Source organism: Pseudorca crassidens, chromosome 1 (assembly GCF_039906515.1).
Source record: "Pseudorca crassidens isolate mPseCra1 chromosome 1, mPseCra1.hap1, whole genome shotgun sequence".
In the NCBI taxonomy this organism is placed as follows: Eukaryota; Metazoa; Chordata; class Mammalia; order Artiodactyla; family Delphinidae; genus Pseudorca; species Pseudorca crassidens.
Genome location: NC_090296.1, coordinates 92964489 through 92988308, shown reverse-complemented (window position 1 = coordinate 92988308; position 23820 = coordinate 92964489). Strand labels below are relative to the sequence as shown.

At 38.0% G+C, this 23820-nt stretch overlaps 1 protein-coding gene across 1 annotated transcript in view; it reads right to left on the bottom strand.

The window, feature by feature from the left end:
- Positions 1–765: 765 nt before the first annotated feature.
- DTWD1 (DTW domain containing 1) overlaps positions 766–23820 on the bottom strand; it is a 51965-nt gene continuing 28910 nt past the window's right edge. Inside the window, exons 8-11 of the transcript XR_010945547.1 lie at positions 19383–19444; positions 19067–19214; positions 13012–13080; positions 766–981 (exon numbers count right to left, since the gene is read on the bottom strand). The gene's annotated coding sequence lies outside the window, so the exon portion shown is untranslated. The remainder of the gene's footprint in view (positions 982–13011; positions 13081–19066; positions 19215–19382; positions 19445–23820) is intronic.

Below are 23820 nucleotides of genomic sequence, written 5' to 3'. Positions count from 1 at the left end.
TGGGTCCATCAGAAAAGTCAGATGCACAAGAGCTGGCTGGAGGCCTTCAACAGCTTGTCTTAACAAGGACAGAGGTCCATTTGCAGAAGTTGAAACAACAGCATGTGGGCAAGAAGATAACACCAAAAAGTAAATTTGGTATGATTTGTTGAACAGCAAACAGTAAGTGGAATCGATCTTCAGGGTCACTGATGACTTGGTTGCCACAAGTAAATCCTGTGAATTATCCTGGGGGCAGTGCCGTAGGGCTCCGGAAATGAAGTGCTCCTCTGGAACGTATTCACTCTGATCAACTGGGATACTACAGGATAATCCAAGTTCAAGTTTTCCTATAGGTTTTCCTTTAAATACTCAGCCTCTCCTGGAGACTCTCAGTCTTAAGAAGCTCAAGTAGAGTCTCTTTATTTCTTCAGGAACCAGCCCTTGAGAATTCACAGGCCTCAAATGCAAGGGGGCATAAAACTGAGCAGCCAGCAATGAAGGAAGTTTATTTCATCCCCACTGTCAATATTTCAGTGATCATCAAGGTCCATAATGACTCTCCCACTCACCTCCATTTTTATTTCCACTACCTCCACCAAGAAATAAATAATAATTATATATACTTTGGGGGATTGTTGATGCACTGTTTCTGGAATCTTCCTGTAAACTAAATTTTCTTAGGCTGTTGTGTCATCTTGTAAAATAAATAAGATGTGATTACAACCTGGCATTTTTACAAAGCCAAGGGCTGGACTTACTGCTGCTCCCTTTCGTCTGATTTTAGTCTGTGCCTCAAAATGTTAGAAAACCCTGTCACAGATCTAAAACATGCTCTCACTTACTGTATACTACTTTGTACTTCCATTCCAGCATTTCTGATAACACAGAACATATTTTCTGCTCTTTTGGATGGTGCCCAAGCATTCTGACTTGATGTAGATATGCCTAGATCAGGCCTCTTGCAGGAAATGTCTTTCAAATCAGGCATCTTGTTCTGGGCTGAGATCAAGGGAGTATGAAAGCTATTAGTAGAAAAAAAATTAGAAATAACAGGAAGAATCACATATTCTCCTCCTTTTAAAAGAAAGCACTTGAGAAACTAAAGTTTAGTTCAAGTACAGATGATCAGTATCAGTCAAGCTAAAGGCTTTTTAACGTTATCAGAAGTCAGAGCACTAGAATTAAATATGCAGTTTCTCAAAGACTGACTCTTCATTTTCCTTCATCCTCAGCTGAATATAACAAGACAGGGTTTTGGTTTTCTGTTTGGTTTTGGTTTTCTGTCAGTCTGGCAGGGGCTAATTTGCACTTTTTCCCAGCTCCTTGGTCAATGGAGCAATTTTCCATTGCCCATTTCAGCCCCAAAGCAGAAGAATTATCCCAATTCTGTTTTATAGCCATAAACTTCTACCTAACAAACTGCCTAACTTCTGTCTTATAAATTCATTTTTCATGTCACAAAGTTAAACTCTTCCAGAGAGAGAGGAGATAATAATAAGAATAAAGCCATCCCAATTTAAAAAGTCAACTCTATGTGCCTTACTGATGCTTGGTTAGGGCCATATTCATTTCATGTTGGTAAACACAGATCACCTGCTGTGTGCTGAATGTTGTGCCCAGTTCTATGAGGGATCCCATGTCCTGCCCTCAAGGAGCTCAAAATCATGTGACAGGGATAGGGAAAGCATAATGAAAAATAAAACAAATAGATATCATAGAAGACATGATGTGATAAATACCACAAAAATACCACAAAAATGACATATAAAGAAAGACATGTATAAAAGCAATAAAAGATTGAGCCATCTCATGTTCGTTTCCTCAATGTTTTGTAATATATGTCTATATACGTCTGTGTACATAGAAGAAAACATACCTGGGTAATATTATGTGAGCTTTAAACTTTCCGCTAACTTTTTACATGGTCTTTGACATACAAGAAAGTTAGTTATCTTAGTTAGTAAAATAGTTTTCCCTTACACTCCATATCCATCCAGAGAAACCTAGGATATAAACAACTTATACAAATTCATATGACTTTGTTTTCCCAACCAGAGTTCACTCCCTCTTCTCTCTTGGTGACATATCCCCCTCATCCTCTGTCATCTCTGCCTTCATTCACAAGGTCCCCATTGCAAAGAGATAGGTTATGTGCCAGACTGAATTATCATTTCAACCTTCTGCCAACAGAATTCCACCCACCTTGTTCCTAAGGGATGGATCCAACATGAAGCTACTTTGACACACAGCAGTTGGTACTTTGAGGATCTTACCAGAACTGGCTCTGTATGGTTCAGGAAATGTTCAAATGTCAGGCTGTCTGACAGTGACACCAGTGGAGAGTAAGAGCGCTAAATCTTCTCTACCCCACAACAAAAAGTAAGGACACTTCTAATGTGTGTTTTGGCTTCCCTATAACATGCATTCCAGCATGATAAGCACCTTATGCTCTCTACTGGATTATAGTGAGTATGTCTGGGGACGTGTATGCATTTAATGATCAAATGTTGTATCATTAGTCAAGTTCCTTAGAAGCAGAAGCTGAGAAGGGGATTCCTGATCAAGTGATTTATTGGAGGAATGCTCTCAGGAGATGGGAAGTGAGAGAAGCCATATAGTGCAAAGGAACTAAGTAAAGCATGAATAGCTTCCTGGGTGAGATGGCTTTTGCTGGGCTGAGAGCAATTCTCTGGAAAAAGAAGTAGCAATGAGTTGAGTTACTAGTATCTAGAGGATAGCTGTCCTGGCTGGTGAAGGGTATCTGTGCAGGGCACCAGCAGCATCCCCTTCATGATACAATTTCTAAAAGACTGTCACTTTTGGGTAAGAGAAAATTCACTTTGGGAAGTATATGTCTGTAAAACCTGGTGAAATTTGCTAAGCTGTAATTCAAATATACAATGAATTGTCCTGGAAGGGTAATTTTTAAAAAAAATTTTGCTTGAAAATTAATTACTTGGCCTTGTGCCTCCTCAGAAAGTCTAGTATGGTCTATAGGCTCTACTCAGTTAACAGATACTCAACTTAGCAACGTTTTATATGTAAAAACAGGATGTCTCATGCTTTACAGAGGAGAGCATAGAGACTTTCTGGAATTTACTCATATTGATACAGACAATATACCTACCTGATCATTGAGAATCAGTTATGATAATGGTATAAAATGCTTTGTAAACAGTATATTACTTTAAAATGTAATACAGTTTTACGGTGATTAATAGATAGATAAATAGGTGATAGGTAGGTGACGTAGATAGATAATTGGTTACAGGAAGAGGAATGGAAAAAAAATGGTTCCCTATATTTATATATTTACATTTATTTGTGTGGTATATTATAACCACCTCATATCAAAAGATTTTGTTTTGTTTCGTTTATTTTGGGGTTTTGGCTAAACATAGTTAAGATAATCAGGGCCAGCTTTGTAAAAAAAAAAAAAAGGATTTTAGCTAAAGACTTCAACAATAGTTGGGGGCCAGTATCTTGAGCCAGAGAACCTGGCATCATCCTTGATGCCTCTCATTTTCTCACATCCAAAACCCAATTTGTCCGCAAATTCTTTGGCTCAATCTGTAAAATATATACATAATCCAACCACTTCTCTCCAAGTACATCTTTGTTGATACGCTGCTCCATGATGTTGTCATCTCTCACCTAGATTTTTGCAATAGCATCTTTCTCTGCTTCCACCCTTGCCCACAACAGTGTATTCTGAACAGGGTAACCAGAGTAATCCTTTTAAAACTTGTCATGTAATGTCATTTCTCTGCTGAAAACCTCCAATGGCATTTTATTACATCTGAATACGAGACAAGTTCCTTACAATGACCAACATCTTGCCTGACTTCGCTGACTGCATCTCCCCGAGGCTTTCTCCACTTCATACTCTTTCTACCCCAGATATGCCCAGCACTATGATTGCAACGGATGGCTGTGATAACTGTACAGGTCGTGCAGTACCCAATTGTAGAGAGCACCATTCACATTCACTGTCATCATAGATGTGCATATTTACTACCACACATTTCTGTCAAGTGGCAATGAAGTGTTTTGGGAAAGGAAGGCTATTTGGACTAGCAACAAAGCTGGTTCTATTTTAGGGTTTTGCAAAATTATTTCTTCAGTGTTGAAATTCACACCCAGTTATACATTTGGGGAACTCTCGTACCTCCTTTATGTCACTACTCAAATGATACCTTCTCAAGGCCTATCCTGACCATCCTATTTAATATGCAACCTGCACTACCCTCTAACACACATATACAATTTCTGAAACCCCTAAGCCTGCTCTATTTTTCCCATAGCATTTGTCCCCTTCTAACATGCCATATTATTTACGACATTCACTGGTTTTTGTTCCTCTCCCCCCACTAGAATATATGCTCCCTGAGGACAAAGTTTTAGTTTAGTTTATTTATTAATGTATCTGGAGTAACTAGAATAGTGTCTGCCATATAGTAATTTTTGTTTAATGAATGAATGTCTAATGACTAAGACATTACCTTACCTAAGTTCTCTTGGTTTCTGCTCATCTGTCACTGTTGAAGTGAGGATTCAGTGATACCATAATGCTAACGTACGTGCTAAGCACACAGATGAAGCCCTTTTGATGTTATTTCTCAGTGTATATTCTGCTGGTGGTAAAAGCAAGTGATGACCTCCAGAAAAGAAAGTGTCCAGTGCTCAGAGTCACATTCAAGACCAAGAAAGCATATTTGTTTTGAGATCAAAGGTGGAACATTGTGAACTTCAGAACCAAAGCCACTCTCCTGGCAAGGTACTCATATGTGCATGTACTGCTCTCTTTTTCTCCCTCTGTTTTTATCTCTTCTTAAAAAGCCTCTTTGTTGACATTATCCTCAGGCAGCAAAGAGGGCCCCAGGATCTTCAGGCTTATTTAGTACCTTAGAAAAAGGTACTAAATAAGTCTGAATTTAGTTCCTTAGAAAAAGAGAGAGTCTATGTCTCTCAGGGTCCATTTGAATCCCCCCAAAGAGGACTCTCTTGGTGCCTACCTGTGTCACATATGCAAGCCTGGATAAATCACTGTATCCAGGAGAATTGGCCAGTTTGGGACCTATTTACTCTTGATATGGAAAAGTCAGAGCTATGTGACGAAACCTTAGCAATGGAAGAAGCATCAATTAAAAAAAAAAAAAAAATGCTGAACAAGCAGAAAAATTAACAAATATCTCAGAACTTAGAATAATGCCTGGATTATTGTGACACTCAATAAATGAACATGTGCATTATATTTTCATTATCTTGGTCATGTCTGTCAGCAGTTTATTGGTCTTTTCAGGGAACTATCTGTTTTATTTATTACCCACTTTTAAAACTTTTCCCTACTTCATTACTTGCTGATATTACCTTTACAAATTTCTTCCTTCTTTTTTCTTTTGGTTTTCTTCTGTTATTTTCTTTTTCAAAATTTTAATTGAATCTTAGTTCATTTAAATATTTTCCATCTTTTTTGTTTTTTAATAACTATATGTATTGGTAGCATCCCATATGTTTTGATGTATTATGTATTCATTGTTATATTTTTAAATAGATTTATAAACAATCTAGTTTCCTCTTTAGCTCAAGGAGATTATTTGTTGTTGAAATCTAAACATTCTGAGCTATCTTTTTGTTGTAATTTCTAGTTTTATTATATTTTGGTCAGAGAATGTGGACCCTGAGATTTCTTCATTGGAGAATTTATTATGATTTAATTTATGACCTACTTGATCAAATTTTCTAAATGTTCCAAGAGTATTTGAACAATCTAATCTCTGTTGTATATATCTATCATTGCTTATTTTTTCATTTACATCTTCAATAACTTCACTTTTTTCTGTCTACTTGATCCATCAGTTTCTGAAAAGAATATGTTCAAGGCTACTATTAAGTTTCTATAAATGTCTTTGTGTTTCCAAAGATTTTTGTAATACATATTGTATGGTTATAATTTTTGTACATAAACACTTAGGCTTAGTGTATCTTCTTTGTTATAATTAATGACCTTTTAAAATTCTACTTTCTCTGATATTAATATTACTGTTTATGCTTTATTTGAGTTATCATTTGCTAAGTTCAAACTGGTCTACCCTTACTTTTCAAATTTTTGGAACTAAATTTGGAGTCAGTTACTAAGGCATAATAAGTTTGGCACAGGGCATAATTGGGGGTAGCAGACATCTCACTACAGATATCCAGAGTCTGACTGGAAGGAGATGCACTTCCCTTCACTCCTTTCCTCTTCTTCAGTCACTGACCAGCGACAGTTACACGCTATCATTTGTACTCTTTTGTTCTGGAGCTTTTAACTCATTTCTACAGTGAAATGGTGGGGAGTAGAAGAGGAAAGACAGTGAGTTTAGCCTGAGTAGGTAAAGTGAACAAAGATGTCTTGGTGGTGGGGAGTGGGTAGGGGTGGAGGAGAAGTTATTCAGCTGTTCAAGATAGTGGGCAGCACCTTGGAAGCACTGTGGTCTTGAAAAGTGATAGGAGCAAGAGTATCTCCTTCACAACAGCCTCTGAGCCCAACCCTACACACGTATCAATCATCTGCTCAAATACTGTGGGCTCCGATTCTGTGAAGAGACACCAGTAATGTGGCCCTGAGATAGGTAAAGACCCTGAACAAGCCAGAAGGTCTACCTACCACACCTCCTACAAAAAATTTCCTCCTCCTGTTGGCCCCAGAGACAGACAGAGCATGTCTCTCAGTGCATTGGCAATTATGACATGTTTTACAACTATAAGAGCTAATACTTTAATGCCCAAATGGGGCACAGGTTGGAGGTGGGGAGAAGGGTCAGTTGCACCCCTCACCACTGCTTTCTGGTCTGGTGAGAGCCTCTAGGAAGGGCTCCAGAGGATTCTCAGGCACAAGGTGATAATAAAAATCAGATGAACAACTTCAGTTGGCTTTATTATTTTTGAAAACTCTCTATAGAAGATGCATCTTTTATTGCCTGCACCAAGGGCAGACTGCTTCCACAGCTCCCCCACCCCCACTTCTTGGGAAGCCACTGCTGACTTCCCACATAGATCTCAAAAACTCACAATGCAGGTATCCCATAAAGTTCCACCATCCTCTTTTATTAAAAATTCCTCTCATAGACATGCTATCTTTGTCTGCTATTTGAGGAAAGCTGAGAAATCTCGTGTCTTCCTGCCTACAGGAGATTCCAGAGAGGAATGGGCACTGTTTCCTAGAAGATTAGGTAAGATTAGTCACAGAAAAGAGTTTAACCAGGAAGGCTTTGATCAAGGTCAGCAGAGTCCAAATGAGGCTTTCTGTCAATAAGCATAGTATTTTCTTCATTTGATATCAAAAAGAGGGAATTATCTCTATTATCCTGAACAAATTATTCAAAAGTATGTACCTAAGGCTCCTCTTTTTAAAAGATGAGTCAATAATATCTGCCCTGTATTTCCCCCAAAATTGTTCTGTAACAATAAGAAGATGACCCAACAAAATCTGGGCAATGTGGCAACAAGAGTTGGACAGAACCTTTCCTGCCTATTACTCGCTGAGAAACAGGCCTCTTCGTCTGGACTTCTGGGCCTCCTATTCCAAAAGTAAAGAAATGACCTCTTACTAAAAGGTATCATCAACTGAAAAAGATACACAACATAAAAGCTGAGAATTATGTTTTATTCAGTAGACTTCCTAAGGACTTAAGCCCAGAAGATTGCTCTGAGGGACTGTTCTGAAGAGGGAAGGGAGGAGCCAGGATATGTAGGAGTTTTTGCAACAAAAACCAGGCTGTCCGAACATCAAAAGAGTACTGTTAATTAAAGAAAACCAGGGGCTTCCCTGGTGGTGCAGTGGTTGAGAATCTGCCTGCCAATGCAGGGGACGCGGGTTCGAGCCCTGGTCTGGGAAGATCCCACATGCCGCGGAGCAACTAGGCCCTTGCGCCACAACTACTGAGCCTGTGTGTCTGGAGCCTGTGCTCCGCAACGAGAGAGGTCAAGATAGTGAGAGGCCCGCACACCGCGATTAAGAGTGGCCCCTGCTTGCCACAACTAGAGAATGCCCTCGCACAGAAACGAAGACCCAACACAGCCAAAAATAAATAAATAAATAAATAAATAATAAAAATTAAGGAATTCCTTAAAAAAAAACAACCGAACAAACAAAGAAAACCAGACATCTCAAGTTAATGAGTTTAGCTCTTTTCTACATATGGGGAAATGCAAGAGTCTGGCTCACTGAAATCATTCCTTCGATATGCACCTTGGCTATCTAAGGCCAGTATCCTGTTCTTTTCCATCCTGAATCCCCTCAGGGTGCACTGCTGGAGGTGGCTGCAGTGGCTGAGGGCTTGATGGCTGCAACATCCTTTGTTTACTGATATGGCAGGCGTCCACAGTATATTCCACATGCTCCTACTGAGTATATATATATATACTCATTGTCTATTATTGTACAGACATGGATTTACTGGTCTTTATTTTCTTTGTGCTAAGTACATTTTGAACCAACACGAGCCTGATACCTTTATTATCATTATTACTATTTATTTGTTTGAAATAAGACATACCTATGTAAAATTATATAAATCATAAGGGTATAGGTCAATTATTTTTCACTAGTTAAGCATATCCATGTAATCAGCACCCAAATAAGAAATAGAGCATGAGCAGCACCCCAGAGGTCTTCCCCATGTCTCCTTCCAGTTACTCCCAACCCTTCCTCCTAAGGGTAACCACTATCCTGACTAACACAGCCATAGATTAGTTTTCCTGGCAGCTCTTTAACAGAAGACACGCCACTTCCATGTAGTTGCTGATAGCTCCCTCATTTTTGCTCTATAAGTGTTTTATGATTTAATAAAGGACAGGGAAAAGGTGGGTAGAGTACAAGACAGATACAGAAGATAGGACCGGAAATTATCTTCTCCATAAAATATTGTCAGTTAAGACCAGTGTGTCATTTCTAGTAGGCGTGTGATCTTGTAATATTTTTGGTAAAGGAAAGCTTAATGAAGTTGGAACTATTGTGTTTCTTTCGTCTCAGATAAATTGCAAAATACCATTTATAGAAATTTTTAAAGAGAAGGAAAGCATTTCTCTGTGGCTTAACTTGATACTTGTCCAAACTTGGAAGAATTAGAGATGTACTGTATAATATAACAGTGCCATCTTAGTTTTCTTAAAGCCCTTTTACTGCAATATCACCCAAAGTACAAACAGAATCCAAATACCAGATCTTGCCCAGATCACCAATAAATTTCCTGGGTGAGGAGGAGAGAGTTGGGGGCAAGAGATGGGGGCAAGGGGAGGGACCAGGGACTTTGTGCCAACTGACTCAGGGCAGGAAACCTAGTTCCCTTTCCTTTCCCCCCATATCAAATTCTCAACTGCATTCCACTGTCTGACTGGGCTGACCACAGCTGTGGTTGTTTCCAAAACGAAGATGGAATCTAGCCACACTCGGATTTAGTATTCTCTAGAACTGCTGTTCTTCTGGGCATTATTTTTAGAAGTATCACATTGCATAGGTGCTTAATTTTTCTAACTGGCTTTTGGAAAATTTTGCAAATCCTTTTCACCCCTAAATATAAAAGACTGATGTAAGAGGCTTCTGTTCATTATATTTTTCCTTTGGGATATCCTTACCCCAATGGAAAAAGACAACATGATTGCTTGACCCAGCTATCTGCCTAAAATAATGTTGTTGGGGTTTTTTTCCAGAGTGGATAAATTATAATAGCTCAACACAGCTACATACGTGAGCATAAGTCTACAAAGTGAGAGACTGTATGGTGACTTCTTGTTACAGCTCTATCTGATTTAGATCAACCAACATTCTCTAAGAGCTTACGGTGTATCAGGCACAGTGACACAGATGACAAAATGACAAATAAGAATTCGTCCCTGCCCATAGGAGCTCACAGAGCAAGTAGCACAACAAACACAAAACCAATAATTACCATACAACAATTGCTTGTTAAAATGAAAGTACTATGTATAATATTTTGCAGAAGAAGAACTTATTAACTCTCACAGAATGTATGGTCTGGGAGAAAGTCACAGAGCGGGTGTTACAGCAAAGACAAGGACCAGACATGCCAGAGAAAAGGAACAAAAAATGCAAAGGCCCAGAGGAATGGCATAGCCCACTGTTCTTCAGAAACTCAAAGGTGATGAAGATTGTCTCAGTGTAAGCTGAAGGGTAGCAGTTGGTGAGAATACAGCAGAGGGTTGGGGTCAGATCATGGAGGGACTTCATCTTCTAAAGAGTTTTAAGCAAAGGGCCAATATGGTTAGATTTGCAGTTTAAGGATTGACTCTGGCATAAAAGAAGCTCAATTAGAGGAGAATGAAAATGGAAGCAAGAAGCTCAATTAAGAAATAGTGTTGATCTCAGGCTTAAAATATGCCAAGCCTTTAGTTTCATGCACACTCTCATTCTCACCCTGGCCCATACTCTTGCTCACTCCCTCTCTTTAATTTTTATTACTGCCTTTCTTTCTCCATACCCCTATAACCCTTCCTCATGCTTTATATAACACTGTAGAAATCTTAGGAAAAATCCTTAAAAATATCCCACATCATCCCACAGCCAATATACCCAAGAATTAAAAAAGAACTTAGAAAAAGAAGAGAGAAGTTAGTATGACCCATTGATATAATACGTCTTATTAATTTTTCCCATTATTATAAGTATGTTAGGGAAGGTACCCATTAAAAAATAGACTTGTCTGGTAGTCTATCTGCAGGCTTTGTTTAAATGATGGCAGACTTGGTAGCAGAGCCAGATATGGTTTCACTACTATAACAAACAGCAAAGGAGAAAGTTTATCATTACTAGTGACCTGCTGGTATGCCTACCCTGCCCCAGAGCATTTGCTTGGCCTTTAGCCCTTGGCCAACCATCTCTGACCTGTCACTGGTTGTCCTCATGGGCTGTAACACAGGTGATTCCTCTGCATACTTCTGTATGGACTGGTTGGCATCTTTGTGTCCCGCTGCTATCTGGAAGGCATGGGTTTACAGGGGTAAAGGGAGGAGACCGTCTATGGTAGTGGAGCCTGCTCTATTTCTAGATATACAGATGGGCCACAGTTTGACCAGTTAGGGTGAACAAGACTTTGAAGAAAACTAGAAGACTGCCAAAGGATCCCCAGATGAACAGGTATAGATGAATCTAGCACAGAGAAATGATTTGCACTTTCAATATAAGTAGTGTATATGAATCTCAGGAGAGGGAAACACAGGGAATTTTTTTAAATCTAAAGTTATTATTTAAAATTTTCTTTAAGTCAAAATGTTCATTTATTTAGAAAATGTAAATGTAGTAGAAGGAGAGTTTGGGATATTTGTATTTGTGAAAGGGGAACAGTTTTGTTGTTGTTTCTTTTCTTTTTCTTTTTTCTTTCTTTATTTTTTTTAATACTGAGAAACACTGCTCTAACCTGTCTGTCTAATTCACCATGAATAGAAGAAAACACAGTAGAGTGATCAGCCAGAAGAAAATAAAAGCTCAAATTCAACACCTGATTCAGTGGTTTAGTAGATATCTTTCCTTCACTATGCTTCAGTTTTCCCTATAAAGCTAAGAAGTAACTCTTTGACTCTAAAAGGAAATGAATCCAGCTATTATCCTTTGCAAGAGATAGTCAGAAGGGCATGCCTTTAAAATTTGCATAAATATATGCAAAGCCTGTTTGCAAGGAGCAATTTAATAAAAAGTTTAAAGTGTATTCAAAGAACAAGGAAAACTTGTTCATTTCCTAAGTAGGTTTTGATATTTCCCTTTAAAGCAAAAATAAAATTTACTTGCTGCATAAAAATGAATTTATTAGGATCAAGAATTACATTGCATAATAAATAAGGGGTTTTTACAGCTTTTAGAGATCCTGAATATTTCATTATGGCATAATGAAAAGAATACCAATTTATCAGTCAGAAAAATCTGGGTTCAAAATCCAACCTAAATTTCCACTGCTGGCCAAGATGGAGTAAGCCAACTACATCCTATCTCTCCTACTGATTACAGAACACTTGAGCAACACTATCAATCAACTTAACCTGCTTAACACTTAAAGGAAACTCCAACAACAGTAGAATATACATTTCTTTCAAGTGCACATGGAAATTCATGATGATAGATCAAATCCTGGGCCACTATGCAAATCATAACAAATTCAAAATAATTGAACAATAATAATTTGTTCTCTGATCAAAAGGAATTACATTGGAAATCAATTACTTTCTAGAAAATTTCCAAATGTTTGAAAATTAAATGGCACACTTTTAAATAATTCATGGGTCAAATAGGAAGTCTCAAAGAAAATCAGAAATTATTTTGAACTGACTGAAAATGAAAAAAAAACATATCAAAACTTATGGGATGCAGCTACAGCAGTGCTCAGAAGGAAATTTATAGCATTAAGTGCTTATATTGGAAAAGAAGAAGGATGTGAAATCAATAATCTAAGTTTTAATGTGAAAATACCAGGAAAAAAAGCAAATTGAACTCAAAGTAAGCAAAAAAAAAAAAAAAGAAATGATAAATATAAAAGCATAAGTCAATAGAATTGGTTAAATAAAAATTAGAGGAAATCAAGGTGAAAAAAGTTTATTCTTTGAAAGATTGATAAAATTGATAAACCACTATCTAGATAGATCAAGAAAAAATAGAAGACCATAAACCTTACAGACATTAAAAGGGTAATAAGAGAATCCTACAAGCAACTCACTGCCCGTAAATTATACAACTCAGATGATTTGGACCAATTTTTGAAAGAGATAAACTGTCAAAACTCATTCAAGAAAAAATAGTTAATTTTCCTATATCTATTCATTGAATTTCACTTATAAACTTTCCAAAAATGGAAAATTCCAGCCTGGATGGTTTCATTGGTCAATTCTACCAAACATTTAAGAAAGAAAGAATAAAAATCTATACAAGTTCTTTCATAAAACACAAGAGGAGGGAACACTTCCCAACTCATTTTAGGAAGCCAATATTACCTTGATATCTAAACTAGAGAAAGACAGAAAAGAAATAAAAAGCATACTTACTGGGAAGGAAGAAACAAAACAGTCTCTATTCACAGATGATAGAACTGTCTATGTAGAAGCCCAAGAAACCTAAAAAAAAAAAAAAAAAAAGGTGAGTTTAGCAAATTCACAGGATAGAAGTCCAATACACAAAACAAAGCACATTTCTAAATACTAGCAATGAACATTTGGAAGTCAAAAATTTTAAAAACAGTCACAAGCATAGTGGCATATAGAGGATGTTCAATAAATATTTGTTGAATAAGTGTTCAATTTAGCTTTCAAATGTATTCTATTTTTGTTTTTCAATAAATTTACATTTCAAAATATGTTCTTCTGGGTGTTATTAACATGGTCTGATATACTCCAAAGTATAACAATTACTCATGGACAGTAGCAGCTGAGAATAAGCTAGGTAGCTAGAAGATAGCTAGAAGCTAGGCTTAAAACATTATAATGAATAGTCTACCTTAAGCTTCTAGTAGAATGTTAGTTTCCTATAACTCATATGTAATATGCTCTGTACATTTGGGTCAATTAACGTATATCAGAAAAATTGAAAAATTACATTCTATTTGCATTGTCTTAATGATCTTACCTACATTGAATTTATTCATCTTTCAACACAAATAAGGAAGAAAAATTCTCAAGAATAACATTGCTAATAATAGCAGGAGATTAGGTCTTCAAATATTAGCATTATACATTCATTCCAACCCTCCATTTAGAATGAGAAACCACAGTATTTCTTGTTAGATAGGAATACATCTTTCATGAAGTTATCACATATTTATTGGTTATTTGTGATTAATTTTACTTTTGCATTATTATATTCATAAAACTGCAGTTCTTTCTAATAGCTATAGCACATATTCTATTTTAGTGGGTGAAACAGAGAAGGTTTAAGGTCTTTCTTTGAGGCACCAAGACGCAAACATCATTCATCTTAAAGCACTCAGTAATAAAACTATTTGTATCCAACTGTTCAAGCAGACAAATGGTCTATAAATCTATAAATGAAAAAAAATGAAATAAGAGCTTTAAAATGCTAAATATATAACCAGTTCATCTCTTGATATAGAGAAAATGGTTACTTTATATATAAAAATTGTACTTAAGATTTCTTTTTATTTCAGAAATGAAATTGAGTTATTTGTGGTGAGGTGGATGGACCTAGAGTCTGTCATACAGAGGGAAGTAAGTCAGAAAGAGAAAAACAAATACCATATGCTAACACATATACATGGAATCTAAAAAAAAAAACTGGTTCTAATGAACCTAGGGGCAAGACAGGAATAAAGACACAGACCTACTAGAGAATGGACTTGAGGACATGGGGAGGGGGAAGGGTAAGCTGGGACGAAGTGAGAGAGTAGCATTGACATATATACACTACCAAATGTAAAATAGATAGCTAGTGGGAAGCAGCTGCATGGCACAGGGAGATCAGTTCGGTGCTTTGTGACCACCTAGAGGAGTTGGGATAAGGAGGGTGGGAGGGAGACGCAAGAGGGAGGGGATATGGGGATATACGTATGCATATAGCTGATTCACTTTGTTATACAGAAGAAACTAACACACCACTGTAAAGCAATTATACTCCAATAAAGATGTTTAGAAAAAGATTTCTTTTTATTTCAACACAAACACTTATTTGGCTTGTGGTCTATAATCAGAAGATATTCATCATAAATCACTATTCTTGCACTGAATGGAAAATTTCAACTAGAAATAAGGAAGACAGTCAATGACTCACTTTGAAATCACCAACAGAAAAGCCTTAATTATTTTGAAATCTATGGTTTTTTATTTCCTTCCTTTATATGGTTGCTTTTGTTTGCATAATTTTAGAGTGATTTTAAGTTAACACTGTCATTGTTCCATAGAATAAAACTGCTGTTATAGTGATAGTTTGGAAGCATGTGAGCATTGGGGAGGTAAATTAATGTAGTCAATAAGCTTTAGCTTTTTTTAATCAGAAAGACTTAAGTTTAAATCCAAGTTCTCTCACTTACTTGCTATGTGACTTACACAGTAAATTATTTAACCTCTTTGAGCTTTGTTTGGCTGTTTTTTCTAATCTTAAAATGAGAATAATACATAACATTGAGTTGTATTAGAAGAGATGTATTGTTGAGAAAATTAAAAGAGATAGTATGTAAAATTCCAGGTGCATGATTTCTCATTAGATGGCACTTTTTATTATTATCTAGTCTGTCCTTACATAATTATATAAGCCCATGTATTTTAAAGAGTTCACATATTTTAGTTTTTACTCTTGGATCTCTTTTGTCTGGTGAGCCTCATTATATCTTGTAGGGGAGGATCACTGGACGCAGCTATTCCTTTTTAACCAATTTTCAGAAGACCAGTGGGGATTGTGTATAGCAGACACAGCTGGCGGTCTACTCAAGTGGCTTTCAAACTCTGATCTGTACTAAGAAATTCATTTTACATCATGACCGAATATACACACAGATAACTCATAAATTTCGTAAACCCCGTTAGTGCCAACTAAGTATGATGAGCTTATTATTTCTACTTATTTTATTCCATTTTATTTAATTTTTTAATGTCAATTACTCTCCATTAAATTGCTTTCACGATCCACTAATGGGTTGCGATCTAAAATTTGAAAAATATTATTTTACCCAATACCCGTCCCCTTCCTCCTTACTTCTTTGCTTAAAAACTTCATTCAGAAGTGACTTCAAATAATGTATCCCTTCAATGAAGTCAATCCAGTTTAAAGGCAAATACTGATTGGGCTGCCCTTGCTGATGATTAGTTCGGGGTGTGCATATAGTATAGTTCTGACCAATGTGAGGAGAGTAAGGAGAGATTATCTCTCTGGTTTCTTTTCTTATAAGGGCACGGAGTCCCATTCATGAGGATTCCATTCTCATGACCTAATCACCTCCGAGAGGCCCCCATTCCTAACACCATCACACTGGGGATCAGGATTTCAACATATGAATTTGAGGGGAGCTGGGGGTGGGGACAGAAACATTCAATCCATTGCACCTGGGAAAAAAGATCTTAATATAGATAGGTAGAAAAAGGAGCAACTCTTTATCCAAATTCACTGCCCCTAAAAAACTAGTTGGTTATCATTTAATTATGGTCAGTTGTCCACCAACCCATAAGTAAAATCTTTTATATAGAATGATATATAAACTATGCCATGCTCTTTAGTGAACTGAAATTTGAAATAGCAAATATTTCTTGTTATTTCTAATAAATGGTTATAAAAAGGTGATTGTCAGCAATTTGCAAACGCACTTCAATAAGCAATATGCTACTCATTATTTTTAAAGTGCACATTAAATGTAAAGACCTAATGTTAGCAACCTTGGGGGTAAAAGCAATGATTAGTAAACCTTTGTTTTTCTTGTTTAGAGTTAAGGCTTTCAAGTATGGCTACTTTCATATATGACAGAATCACTGACTAGGCATTGAAAAAAATTCAGTCAGCTATCTGGTTGATTAATATAGAGGATATGTGGTATCCAGTTAAACTATTTTCTATAGCTGCTTCAAGTGATGTTAGGTGGGTTTGCTGTTATGGCTGCATTCAGCTGGTGGCTAAGCTGAGCAAGAAAGTTCAAGAAGGTCTCTCTCATGTGTGTGGGGCTTTGGTGTTATTGACCGGGGCATTTCAGTTATTCCCTGTGTAGCATTTCTTTCCACGTAGTGCCTGCCTCCAAGGATCTGCCACATCACTAGAAGGATAGCTTGGACTTCTCAAGATACCATGTTCCAGTTTTAAATATCTCTATACATTGATTTCATCTGAGAAGTAAAATTAATTTACTTTTGGAATAGCTCCTCATTTATTTTCATTTCCCATTGTGAAAATAAATTGAGGTGTCCAGACTTAAATTTGAAAAATATTTTTAACTTTACAAAAGTATTTTCCAAAAGTAACAAAGACTTCTGTTTTTTAAACACAAAAAACATGTTCTCAGAGAAATGTGTCTTGAAAGGAGAAAAAGGAATTTTATCCCCTAAGATTATAAAACATTAGGCTACTTGGTTCAATGTATTGTCTCCCTTTCCTTCCTTCCTTCCTTCCTTCCTTCCTTCCTTCCCTTCCTTCCTTCCCTTCCTTCCTTCCTTCCTAAGTGCTTTAAAATCAGAATTTATTGTGTGTTAAATTATTAAAAGTTTCTCTAGAGTTTCCTAAAGCGTTTGTGAAATGTTTGCTTGAGAAACTGGAGGAAAAAAAGGTTACAATAGCAAACATTTAATAACATATCACTGTGAAAAAAAATCCTCTATAGTAAGTTATAAAAAGATTAGATAATCTTCTCTGAGAATGGAAGAAATCTAGACTTTAAAAAATTCCATTATCTTTACAATCCATTATACTTAGACTTAAAAAATCCCTGAGGTTAACAAAGCAATTTTTCTCAAATTCAGGATAGTTATAAAATTCCAAATATGTAATCAATTAAAGAAAAAGGAGCCATCAATAATTAGAAAATTTGAGTCTATTTGCAGCATTGTCAAGGATATACATGTGTTAAAAGAAACCATTGCCCTTGATAATAAGATTGTAAACATTGTTATTGGTGTCAAGAGGAAATAAGATATTCTTTTATACATATTTGAGTTGTTTTTTGAACTCCCAGCAGAGAACCAGTTGGCATCAACACTTTCATACAGGATAATCAAACATAAATTATTTCTTAAGCTAATAAATAGTTAGCTTTCACTCTAAAAATTTAACCAGAACTTTCACTCATGTTCTTCTCTGCTTCAGAAATTAACAGTTGTTTGTTAAATGCTCATGGATGCTTGTTATGACTGTACTGTATTACAATAACATAAATATTTATAATATACTTAATAACAAAATAGATATTACCTCTAAGTTTAACTTATATTCAAGCTTAAAAAAGTAGTATTAAATTTTCAAAGCTTTTTATGATGAGTCTAGAGAGGAAAGTAAAATATGTAGATGTCATCTCTTATAAACTCTTAGCACATCCAGAAGCCTAAGAAGTATTCTCTACCATTTTTTATTCCCATCTTTATCAGCCAGAAAAATATTTTCAATGTCATAAATGATCTTGGGGCAAAGACAAAGGCCCAAAGTGCCAACAATAAAACACAGTATCAGGGTTATAATAAATTAGAGGCTGTAAGACCCTTTAAGATTTTAGAATGATGTCAAGCAATGCCTCATAGGCCCTGAAGGCTACAGAATAAATACTGCGGGCATTTTCTACAGCACTTGGATTCTCAGCCCAAGGTAGGAGGGGCCTGCCTAGAAGAGATTTATGGAAGTGGCTTTTGTCTAATGGGGTGGACTAATTTGCTAAATAAGGCTCACACAATTTTTAAGAAAATTATATTGATGAAGATACCATCAGTCAACTAAAGGAGAAGCAGTTCAAAAGGAAAAGTCTGTCCCCCCAATTCTCTACAAGTCTTTTCTTCTTAAGTCTTTTTCTCTTAAGCTCTCCTCTGCAAACAAAATTATTTCTGTATCAATTATCTATTGCCACATAAAAAAAAATCCCAAAACTTACTGGCTTAAAACAAATGATTTTAAAATTTCTCATGTTTCTGTGGATTGACTGGTCATTCTTCTGTTTCAAATGGTGTCAGCTGGAATCACTCACATGGCTATATTCAGATGGTTGCTAAGCTGAGCTAGAAGGTTCAAGAAGGCCTCTCTCACTTGTCTGAGGCCTTGAAAATGTGATTGATTGGGGCATCTCATTTCTTCCCTATATGGCCTTTCTCTCCATGTGGTGTCTCTAGGGATTCCCCATGTGATCCTTCTCTCCAGCAGGATAGCATGGAATTCTAGCATGATGGCTCAGGACTCCAGCAGCATGAAAATGGAAACTGTCAGGCCTTATTTTCACCACATTTTATTGGTCAAAGTAAGTTACAAGGCCGGCCTAGATTGAAGGGGAAGGAAAATGGACCCCACTCCTCGAAGAGAAGAGTGGTATGCTTGTACGGGGAGGCGAAGAATTATTTGGGGGCCATCTTTGACAACTATCATAGTCCACCATCTGGCCACAATTCTTGTCCCACCTACATGCAAAACTATACTCACCCCGTACCCTAAAAGTCTCATCCCATGATGACATTAGTTTAAGTTCAATCTCTTATCATCTAAATCAGGTCCAGATGTGGAGAAAATGCCTCAGGTATTGTTCCTCAGGTGCAGCTACTTGGGGGTGGCTTCTCTCAGTCCAGATTTTCTAGGATAGAAAAACCACACAAACACTCCCAGTCAGAAAGGGGGTCAGGGAAACGGGAGACACAAAACTACAATTGTTGTTGAGGGCCTCTACACTAAAGGCAACGGATAGTCTTTGATTGTGGTTCTGTTCATCCCTTTAGTGGTGATTTCCTAATCCATCCCTCACCTTGCTTCTTGGCTCCTCCCTCTGGGATTCTGGCTCTGCCCGCCAGTCATTCTTCCTTTTTCCTAAGAAAAGGAAAGCACTGGGTTGGAAATATTTCCTTTAAACTCTTCTTTTAAATTGAACAGTTCCTTCGTTAGCTCATTTCTCTCTTCTTGTACATTATCATCCGTAGCTGTACAAAGTTAATTGGTACTTTCATCACTCTGCCTGGAAATCTCCTTAAGAGATCTATAAACTCACCAAGTTCACTTTCTATGTTCTTTGTTATGGCAGGCAGAAGTATTGCCAAGCATTCTGTTACCATATAACTCAGGTCCTACATTTTCCCCCATTTAATAATTTCCTTACTGACTTTTTCCACCCTCTACTAAGAGTCTGTTTACTATTCTTCAAGGCTAATAGCCTTCTAACCACCTGTATTATGTTTCTCCTGCTTGTGTAATATAACACGAAACTTAGCAGGCTTAACCAACACAAATTTATTATTATATAGTTCTGTAGGTTAGAAGCACAACACTGATCTCACAGGAATAAAATCAAGATGTTGGCTGAACAATATTCCTTTCTGGAGGCTCTTAGAGAAGAATATGTTCCCTTGCCTCTTCCAGCTTCTAGAGGCTGCCCACATTCTTTGGCTTGTGGTTCCCCTCGCCCATCTGCAAAGCCAGCAACAGTGTCTTAATTTCGTATCACTCTGACCTCCTCTTATGTATCCCTCTTCCACTTTAAGGACCCTTGTGTTTATATTGGCCCATCTGGATAACCCAAGGTAACCTCTACATCTCAAGAACCTTAATCACATCTGCCAAGTCCCTTTTACCATGTAAGGTAACATATCCATAGTTTCTGGGGATTAGGATGTGGATATCTTGAGGTAGGGGAGCATTATTCCGTCTACCACAATCACCTTTCAGCCTCCACTAGCAGTCTTCTTGACACTCTTCCAATCCCCAACCTGCTACCTAGTCTTAAAGCCAGTACCATATGTTTCTGCATTTTGTTAAGATTACATGCTACTCCAGATGCCAATTTCTCTATCTGTTGCTGAATAACAAATCACCCCCAAAAATGTAGTGTTTTAAAATAATAACAATCATTTATAAATTCTCTTAATTCACTGTTTGACTGTTTATATTTTTTGCTCCCCATGTGTGCTGGGGTCACTTCTGCAGCTGCATGCAGCTGATCTCACTCAGTCACCAAATGTAGGAAGGGCAGGACCTGAAGCAAAGTGGCTATCTGCAGTTGAGCTAGACTGTGAAGAAACTGGAAGCTGGAGGTTGCTGACCTCATTCCTTGCGATTGGGCAGCAAGCCCTTTCTTGAAGATGAATCTGGACAGCATATCTCTTTGCTTACCACAATCCACCCCTTGCTTCATATAGGTCTATTTCTCCATGTATGTTTAGGAAGCAGCTCCTACAAGAGTGAAGGGGCCTCTTTTCTTGAGGGGAACTTAGAGGTTAGTGGGACAAACTACAGTCCCTACTGCTGTAGTAAGGCTGTAGAATACTTGTCATCTCCCCCCTCCACTATCAATTCTAGATTTCCCTCATCCTCCACTACCACCTCTGCTGCTGTTGTTGCCTTACCTGGTGTTGTGACCTAGACCCTCATTCCCTGAGGGGTCTGAGTTTCTGCCATCATGCATTTATCAGGATGGAATTGCTATACCTTCTCTTTATATTCACAATTTGTTAAGTGGGCTCCATATTTACTCTTTCCTACCTTAATGGTGAGTGTAATAGGATCCCTATCTCCTTCTGATGATCAGAGTCAATTATCCCTGGCAAGAAGGTGTCCCCTTTTCTTGCCTGCTGGTCTCTGGGCACAAGGAGCCCAAAGTACCCAGGTAGCAGCTGCAGCTTATATTTAAATGGAATTTTTGCTCTATTTCTTAGAAGTGTATCCCTTTTAGGGACCAAGACCTCTCAATATGCAGAGTTCAGAGTTGTGAAGACAGGAAATATAAATAGCACTTTAAGGGTCCTTAGAAGTGATTGTAAGGGCTAGGGACACTTCTGCTTTCACCCCTTGGCTCCTAGACCCATATTTTTTGTACAGAGGCACAGTGCCATACAAATATCTTTGATCCAATGCATATAATACATCTTGGAGTATGGCATCTCACTCTTTCAGAGTATTGCCTCCAAACTGGCATTCAGCTGTACCTTCAGCAGGTTGCTCTGAGGCCCTGTCAAGCTAGCAGTTTCTGGGTGGTGAGATACGTGACATTATCAGTGGATCCTGTGGATAAGGGTCCACTCCTGCACTTCCTTTTTTTGCAAAACAGGTTCCCTGGTTTGATGTGACATTATGTGAGATCTCATGCTAGTGAATCTAATATTACATAACACTCAGATGGTGGTGCTGGCTGAGGCTCTTTGGGTAGGAAAAGCAACCCCATATCTGGAATATGTGTCTACTCCCGTAACAAGAAACAGGTGGTCACTCCAGGATGGAAGGGGCCTAACGTAGCCAACTTGACACTTGGTCTCAAGGAATGGTGTCATATCAGGAGCTCAGTGTTGCTCTCTATTGCTGGCAGTTTGGGCATTCAGCAGCAGCAGAAGCTAAATTAGCCTTGATCAGTTGAACCCACACTCTGTCTTCATCCCTTCTCCAGTGGACACTCCATTCATGTGCCCAAGGGCCAGTACCAGTTGGCCAATGACTGAGGCAGATGATGTCAACTGGGCAATTTATTCAGTCTTCTTTATTGTTTAGTGCCTCTTCAGTAGTGGATGCTCTCTGGTGGGTGTTACATGGGATACAAAGACCTTCACTGTTCATGCTCACACTCAGTGCCAATATGTCCATCCATAGGCCTCTATTTCAGACTTCCTGTGGTTGATCTTCCAATATTTCTTCTCCTAGGACAATCGCCAGTTCAGCCACTCAGACTACTCAGTTCTGGACAAGCTTTGTGTGCAACTAAAGAGGCCCACTTTCTGTAGAGCATCAGTGGTACTTAGCCATCCAATTCTGGTATTCTTAACTCTATGAGTTCCTTCATGAGTCTCAAGTACCTGATATCCTGCACTCACTAGTTCATTCTCTTCCACAGGTGAACTCTCTCATTTTACCACTGGTGAAAGCTGCCACCTTGAGCCAGGGGCTCCTTATGTTCCATGTGCCACATGTGATGGGTTCCTCACAGGCATCTTAGACCACTACTGGGACCAACTGTCACAGTACGGTTCTTTGAAGATCCTGAGATGGAATTTGGGCTGCAAGATATTTATCACAGAGCACTTGTCAAGGTAAGGGGAAGAAGCAGATTGTGCAGAGGAAGAAGTCAAGCTGCAAAGGAGGAAGCTCTGAAGTGAGTTTTGCCTGACATAATGTGATGCATTAGGCTGAAATGGCAAGGGTTTTACATCCCCGTTGTGTTCGGTCCTCAGATCCAGGGAGGATGTCACCTCAGGTAAAGTGTTTTCTATAGCTGCTGCAGATGAAGTGCTGACAGCTGGAGAATTTCTGTCCTCCACACTTCCTGAGGTTCATCAAGTCTTTCCTGGAAGGGGGATCAAGGCAGCACATCTCCATATCTATCAGAGCACCTAATCCATTTGCAAATCACCTTTGGCTCTAACTTCAAATATATCCAGGATCTGACCATTCCTTACCACTCTTTTATTATCATGACTGCTCTTGTCCAAGCAAGTATCATCTTTCACATGGACTATTGAAATAGTATTCTAATTAATCTTCCTACTTAACTCCTTACCCTCTTACAGTCTATTTTTCACAAATGAGTCAGAATAATCCTTTAAAAATATAAGTCAAATCTTGTCACTCCTTTGCTTAAACCCTCCAATGGCTTCATATCTCACTCAGAGTAAAATCCAAACAACTACCATGGTCTCCAAAGCATTAAAGATGTGACCCCTTATCCCTACTCCACTATGGTCCAGTCCTCAACCACTTTTTCCCCTCCAACAAGTTGGTCCAGCTAAACTGGCCTCCTTCCTATTTCCCAAACATGCCAAGTATATTGTTGCCTCAGGGCCTCTGCACATACTTGTTCCCTTTCCTCAGAATGCCATTCTTTGTGTTATCTGCACACTCACTTTCTCTCCCTTCATTCAGGTCTCTACTCGATTCTACCTTATTGAGGCTTTCCAAGATGACCTTATTAAAATAGCATCTCTTTCGTGCACCAGTCACTGTTTGTCTCTTACTCTGCTTTACTTTCCTTCTTAGCACTTATTACCTAATGTGCTACATCCATTACCTAGAAAAGAATCTGGCATGTAGTAGGCAACCAAAAATTTCTGTTGAATGGATGAATCCTGGGATTTCCCTTTGCTGCTTTCTTGATGCCCTCTCCTCCCTTTTGGTTTCTCCCTTCTTTTCTTTCCCCATATCTCCTCCCTCTTGGGTCTCCCTCCCACCCTCCCTATCCCACCCCTCTAGGTGGTCACAAAGCACTGAGC